This window comes from Ixodes scapularis, unplaced genomic scaffold, assembly GCF_016920785.2.
Source record: "Ixodes scapularis isolate PalLabHiFi unplaced genomic scaffold, ASM1692078v2 PGA_scaffold4__175_contigs__length_147842914, whole genome shotgun sequence".
NCBI classification, from domain to species: domain Eukaryota; kingdom Metazoa; phylum Arthropoda; class Arachnida; order Ixodida; family Ixodidae; genus Ixodes; species Ixodes scapularis.
This window is the reverse complement of record NW_024609879.1, coordinates 105144093-105151447: the sequence shown is the minus strand read 5'-3', so window position 1 is coordinate 105151447 and position 7355 is coordinate 105144093.

Below are 7355 nucleotides of genomic sequence, written 5' to 3'. Positions count from 1 at the left end.
ACTGCCGCCGCGTTCTTTTTTTTTAGGCTGTCGGTGATTCTCATTGACAGCTTGAGAAAAGCGGGGCGTCACTTATGATTTCCACGCTTGTTGCCTTCTGACTGGTTCTTCGGCGCTCCGATGGACAGTAGCGCAATATCATTGGCTGCCGGGTGATAATGAGTGAAATATTAAGAGCCTGTTCCAAGCCCCCCCCCCCCCCCCAAAAAAAAAAAAACAAAAAAAAACTGCATTTTTCAAGATGCCGGAGACCATATTCACCCTTTCACTTTTTACAGAGACAAGTCCTGTCTCCAGGCAACTCAAGAAATTTCTGCCGTTGCTCCATTTCGACAGGCCTTCCGAGCTTGTTGTTGATGGCAAATCTCGCGGAAGGATGAAGTTCTGCCGAAATCATCGAAGTTCGGAATTTAGCTATGGTCCTTCCGCTATGCTATTCAACATAAAAGAGCGGAATCGGTCGTCTTACGGGGGAGTATTAAAACAATTTCCAATATATATCTCGGTAACCAGTCTTTTAGCTAACCACCTGCAGAACTGGTCGTAAAATATTTCACGAACGTTGCAAGAAGCGGTACTATTGGGAGTGTGCGACACCTTGGCAGCTGATTAATTGGTAGCGTCTCCAACCAGAGCGTTCGTGCGTTACATCGCACAGGCTGTGTTCCAAATCTTACCGAAGTGGATCCGAGTTACTCCGGCGGGTCGTATCACGCGACAACACATACTAAAAAACGCTGGACACGGGTATAGGTTTTAAAACGCCAAGGTGAAAAACTCTTATTCTGGAGTAAGATGGAGTAAATTTTGGAGTACGGTCATAGTAATCGCTGCCCGCTCCGACAGTCTCGTCATTCGTCCGCTCCGAGCTGCATCTCGGTCGCGTCGGCGCCTTTACGCCGTTCGTGTTTCTTAATCTAACTCCGAAATAAAAGCTTTGGCGCCTTGACAATAACAAAACCTACCGTGGTACAGCTTTGTCAGTGTGTGTGTTTTCATGTCATTTCACTTGCAGGCGTCGTTCGGAGCTGGTGTTCAATGGTGTCCCCCGTAGTTTTATGGTGCGTTTACACTTGCGGATTCGCGGGCGGTTCCGCGCTTGCGGAAAGTGGATTTTTGAGCCAGATGACGATATCGACTCGTCGCTGGCGAAAAATCTGCACACGGGTCGCGGACTCATCCGGATTTTCCGCCAGCGACGGGTCGATTTGACCAGATCCCGAAAGCGCACCCCATGTCCGCAGTTTCGCCTCGTGTTTCAGGAAACGTTTCTCGTCAATGTCCCCTTTTCTGGCTCAGTAAACGCACTCAGCACCTTGAAACTTCCTACTTCCACACATCTCTTACAATTATTCAATCATGTGCTCTCAGCCTCATCCAGAAACAAAAAATACCCGCGCCACGCTACGCGCCTCCTTCAAGATCATCTCAGACATTTTTACTTCGCAGGATCATCACGGGAGGAATATCCGGCGCTGGAGGCGACGCACGGCTTCATTTATGGGTTTGTTTGCCCGACAACGCGCGCAAATGATTTTGCGAGAAAAAAAAAAAAAAAGATGGTCGCTGCAGCAACTTTGACAGCGGTGTGCACCGAGTATGGCGCAAATAAGGTGCGTTGCCTGGGCAGGTGTAAAAAAAGAGAAAAAGTCCTCGTGTTCAACAGGTTCTTTTTCAGTTTGTTCAACGCGCTCCTCGCGCGCTGTCTCACTTATCCTTTGTGTCTCAAAAAGAAAAAAAGCTGAGCATGGAATCCCGCGTTTTTGCGGTGAAAAGAGCTGACATCAAAGGAGCAGAAGCTTTTTGTACGTCAGCGAAGAGCGAAAATCTTCCCCAAAAGAAGACTGGGAACCCTTAACAAATGGGTCTTAAAAAAAGAAGAAGAAGAAGAAAACGGCGATATTGAGAGAGCGGATGTGTCGTGTGACCCAATCGATGGATCCGGGCCGAAGGTTACGGCAGCCAGCCAGCGTTCTCAAACCGCTTCCACATACTTGCTGACAGCTTGAGAATCGCGGGGCGTGTCTTATTGTGTTAATGTGTGCTAAGTGCTTCGTGATTCGTTATTCGGTCTTCTTAACGGCTAATGCCGGATTCTTGTTGGCCGAGGGGCGCTGATGAGATGTTCGCCACTGCGCTGCGCATGTGCAATGTCCACACATTGTGTGGGCAGACGCGGGCTTGTTTGTAGACATCGCGTTGATCTATACAAGCGTCTGCGATTCGGCATGGTCGCTTTCGGCGCAGCATCAAAAACAAAAATGATCAAGAAGAACGTTAAAAAAAGACGCGCGTTAATATTCTAGTTTTGAGAGTGTACGTTCAGGCGGTTCGAATGGTATACGGCCAATATTCGCGACGAAAACGGGCGAAATATGTGTAACCTTGAAGCCGTTCCTTACGTTCTTTTGTTTCCACGCCAACCGGGTTTCGTGACGTGATTGGTTGTCAGGTTCGTCAACTTTTTGCTCTCCTTATTTTGCCCTAATTGGGCGGAACAAAGAACTTTCCAAAAACGAAAGCTTTTTGTGGTTTACCTGCCAAAACCAACGAAGGACACCACGTACGCCTCAGCGCAAGACTTCGCTGCCACGTAACTGAGAAAAGTTACCGTCCAATTATTTTGTACTTCGGTCTTTAAAGAACCATCAAAGTCAACACTCCTATATGCCATATTCACTCGAGTAATAGCCGCACTATGTATGAACAAGACCCTTGCGTCTAATTTCCCGCAAAGCACATATACAGCCAATCATCGCGTTGCGCATAAATAACATAGCGAAAAACTAGATCAAGAACACGGTTCTCCATACAAATGCAATATTCACAGATCGTATCTTTGTGCAAACACGTTAGCTCTGTTCTGTAAACCGCTGGAATCATGCTGTCGATTGCGGTGATTGGCAATCCGCGTGCTCCGCGGAAAAGCGAACTCTCGGGTTTTCTGCATAAACAGTGCGGCTATTACTCTTATAGATAGGTTTTTTTTTCCATAATATAATATGTTGTTTTAAATCTCTTTCACACTGCCAATACATCGCACACAAGACTGCCTCCAGACATGTTCGAAGCAGATGTAAACATGAAGCAAACATGCCTCCAACATGATTGCGATTGTCTGCGGCGAACAGTGTCTTCTGTATCATGGACGAGCGGCAGGGTATGACAGCGGCTTTCATACTACCTTCAGAATAACAAAAACCTGCGACGCGCAGATATACCTATATATGCCTTCAGAAGCTCTCCGGGTGGTGCGATAAACCCTTTCCGGAATTCAGTGCCATCTCGCGGCTCAAATGGCAGTTTAACTTTTACCGTACTAATGTCGGCAAATCAAAAGTCAAATTGGACGTTTAGTGTTTATACAGTGTAAGGTTGGTCTGCCAGGATGAGGCGACACTGGTTTACACTGTAGATGAGCAATTTTGCCAGTGCAGTACGACTGCTAACCTGGGGTCTTTAACGTGCTCACGCAGTAGTGATACACGACCGCACGCCGGTACGATGCTCATCCAGATCGAAACGGGCAGGGGTGGGGCTCGAACCCAGGATCCCTGGGTTCTGCAGCGCGAGCTTTCGCTCCACGCGCGTCGAGCTGGGTGTGCGCTTCAGCCCACTCGGCCACCGATCCCCCCTAATGTCGGCAATGAACCTGTAGTCTGCAGTATCTTATGGGGCACCGTCAGTTTCGCAAGTCAACGGTAGACGAGAATGTGCGTTTTACTGTTCAGGACTTTGTCAATCTCTTTCACTGCCGATGGTGAGAAAGATGCAACCAGTCAGAACGAAGCACCAACCCACATAGATGCCTTGACAAAGTTCGATACAGCAAGGGGCTTTGAGGTCGATTCTGTGCTACTAACAAATTGACTGGGCCCGAGTTAGAAATGAACGCTTGCGCAGCTCTCGCATTCAATTCCTGCTACACGTCGCGCTAACACTAGAATGTATAGGCCTCGAATCATATGCTTAGAAGTATCTTCAACTTCTTCCTTCATCAGTAAACAGAAGGCAGCCATTAGTATAGCACATATGCCTTTTTTCAGATGATGATAGTAGGGAGTTTTAGAATAGCGCACGCTAAAGCTTTGCGCACGCAAAGAATAGCGTTGTCAACACTGAGCATGCTCCGAACGCAAACCAGGTTTTGCGCTTTGCGCGCGCAATTTTAGCGTGCGCTATTTCTCGGAAATAGCGTGCGTACACAAAGAGGCTTTGCGCTTCTCCAAGGAGGATTCGTGATGAGAAGTTGGCTAAAGCCAAGACGAGCAGAGTTGAAAAAAAATGGCGGCTTCCAGGATTATGTCGGCGGCTGCTTTGGCGGCGTCGTGAGTGCGACGTCGGCGGCATCCTCGCGACTGCGATTTTCAATACGGGACGACATTGTACTCGGTTTGACAACGATCACCGACAGCTTGATGCTTGTGACGCGTGAACATTTCTCGGCGAAGGTACGATGTGCGAAGGTCAGTACACGAGACCTCTCTTGCCGAGGCGACGCAAGCGGACACGGCCGGTCAACCGCTCGCGTCGCATTCTCACGTTTAAACAAATCTAAAATAATACTCTGGACCAAAAAACTTGTTTTTTTCTTAAGTTACAACATTTCATGTGTGAAATAAAATTGTGACTGTATCTTGGTGGCGTCGCAAGCGCGAGATGCTTGGGCTTTTGCGTCGCGACGGAGAAACGCTATTCTAAAACTCTCTCGCGTCGCGTGCGCTAATACAAGCGCAAAATTTAGCGCTAGCGTGCGCTAAAATTGCGTACGTTATTCTAAAACTCCCTAGTGATCACAGTGGCCATACTGAATTCCGTATAGGGTCTATTGCTCAAAAAAGCCTGGAAACTATGAAATCTTTGCACCGACGTCGCTCGTGCAAAGCCCCGTGTTCAAAGTGCTGCACGCGGGGCTGATATTTAGCAGAATATGGCAAGGATCTCACCAAAGGTGTCCGTAATGCCGTGATATTTTTTTTTAGCACGACACACCGATTTGGCAGTACGATTTAAATATAACTTTAAAAAAAAAGTATAAAATTGGAGCATTTTTGTTTTCTTTTGGGCTTTCGAAGCTCGGAGCACGTTGGGCTAAAGTTCGCGTTTAATCTCGACTGACAATAAAGCTCGTCCCCCCGCCCCCCCCCCCCCCCCCCCTTTCCTGTAAGTCTTAACATCGTCGCGGACGCAAAAAGATCGACAAACGTAAAACTAAAAATTTAACCCGCAAACTTGTGCCCACCCCCTCCCCAAAAAAAAAAACAAAAAAAAAACGAGCGTCGAGAAAGTAGCAGCGAGCGTAGAGATTTCGGCGTCACAGCTGGCCAGCGCGAGTGCGAGAGTCTTTGACTCGGCAAAGCCACGCTGGGCTCCTTATTTACTAAGTTTGGTATCTCGAACATTCGGCCTAGAATATTCGAGCGTGGATCACTCAGGTTAAGAGCAAACACGAATCTTCTAGAAGTACAAAGAAGAAGAAATAATAAAAGTAACCTTTGGTACGGGGAATTGAACCCCGAACGCCCACGTGAGAGGTACGTGCGTTCCTCGTTCGGCCATGCACGCGGCCATATGAAGACTGGCATTTCTTTTTGGGGGGGGGGGGGGAATGATTACACGGATGTGCTTTAATGAACAGAACACCATGGTACAATTACGCAGTGGTCAAACTGCGTCTCTCGAAGGAAACGCAGTTTCCCACATTTGCGTTTGAGAGTGATGGAGGACTTAGCAGTCACCGCTTAGCACTTACGACGTGAGAACAACATTGGCGCCCCCTATTCGGTAGGTCTAGAACCCTTGCGATCTGCGTACATTTTACGCGCCATTATTTCGCTGTGGGGCTTGAAACATTCGTGACAGTGTTGAAAACGATCATTTCACACAATACGTACTTCAGATCTCGCAAATAGAGCAAAATCTTCTATCTAGATATACCGATATCGGAGGTGTTTCAGAGGTACCTCATACCCCTCAAACGCCAACGTGTGAGTCAGCCTTGAGACGTCATGTATGCTGTCTCACTCTATAAACGATTACAGAGCCAAACGGAAGCGCTCCTCGGTAGCTCGACTTTAAACAGGACACGAAGCCTCTACGATGTGGAGCGTTCCACGTGATGAACTCGCACTAATTCCTAGTTTGCGCATCATGCTCATCGGTCGCTTTGATATAAAGGCTGCAGCCTATACGGTGAGCAACTGAGGGAGAGGAGAAAATGGGAACGCGGGGCACGTCAGTGCCAATAAAACACACACACGCCCGCGCGCATACATACGTGCACACACGCGCGCACATGTACGGACGCACGCATGCAAACACACACACTCCCGAACGCACCCACACAAATAGTGATGGCATTCGTCTCTGAAGCAGGAAAAATCTCGTTGCACGGAAAAGAAAGACAAAGGAACATAGAGAAAGACAACGGTGACGAGTGCGAGCTGAATAAAAGCGACGGTAAAAGCGAGCGGTTAATCCCATTGGCGCACGATGTGACGTAACGTGGCAGCTCGAGCCGAGGCGCGGGGGATTAAGGACTTAATCCCGGCGGCGGCGGGCGGCCGGCGCGGGATTAAGGAATAAACTCCTCCGCCGGCATCCTCCTCGCCCTCTTTAGGGAAGGTGGGTTGCCCCAGGAAATGGAAATATCGCGTCGGCGGAATAAAGAGACGAGGGAAGGTGGCGCCCTCTTACCAAAAGTGTGAGCATGGCGAGTTCATACCGGATCGATAGAGGTTAAGCCTTATATGGCCACGGGGACAGGACCCCTTTGAGGCATCATATATCTTCTCACCTTCACATCGCTATCTTTGTGGATGTTTTCCGGGGGTTTAGCCTCAGTTTTTTTTTTTTTTTTTTTATAAATCTTTTACCGTACTCAGAGGTAAGAATCGTTGAAAAAAGCTCCCCTTTTAAAAAAAGAAAAAAAAAAAAAAAAAACGTGTTTTTAATAAAGTGTTTTAGAGTAGCGGGGCGCAACATACTGGGTCCCGCTAAACAGCTTAGAGCGTCGAACAGCGCAAGCGAAGAAATCCTACGCATGCCCAGTGAGACGGCAGAAGCAGCTCGGGGGAACCGAAAAGTTTTTGCTTGTTTTCATTTGTTTACGACAATTCTGTTTACAAGTAATGTACTGGGTGACATGGCAAAACACAGAGTTAACGCCTGACGGGGACACGCAAAACTAAGTAACTTGATAAAAGAACGAAAGAATGAGATAAGATGTAAGGAAATTATGGGTTACAAGAATAAAGGGAAGAGAGAAGGCGCCAACCCCGTTTCTAAAACTCTCTAATGACTGGCTTAAACAACATAATTTATGATTAGTGACCAGATGAGAATAACGGTCACAG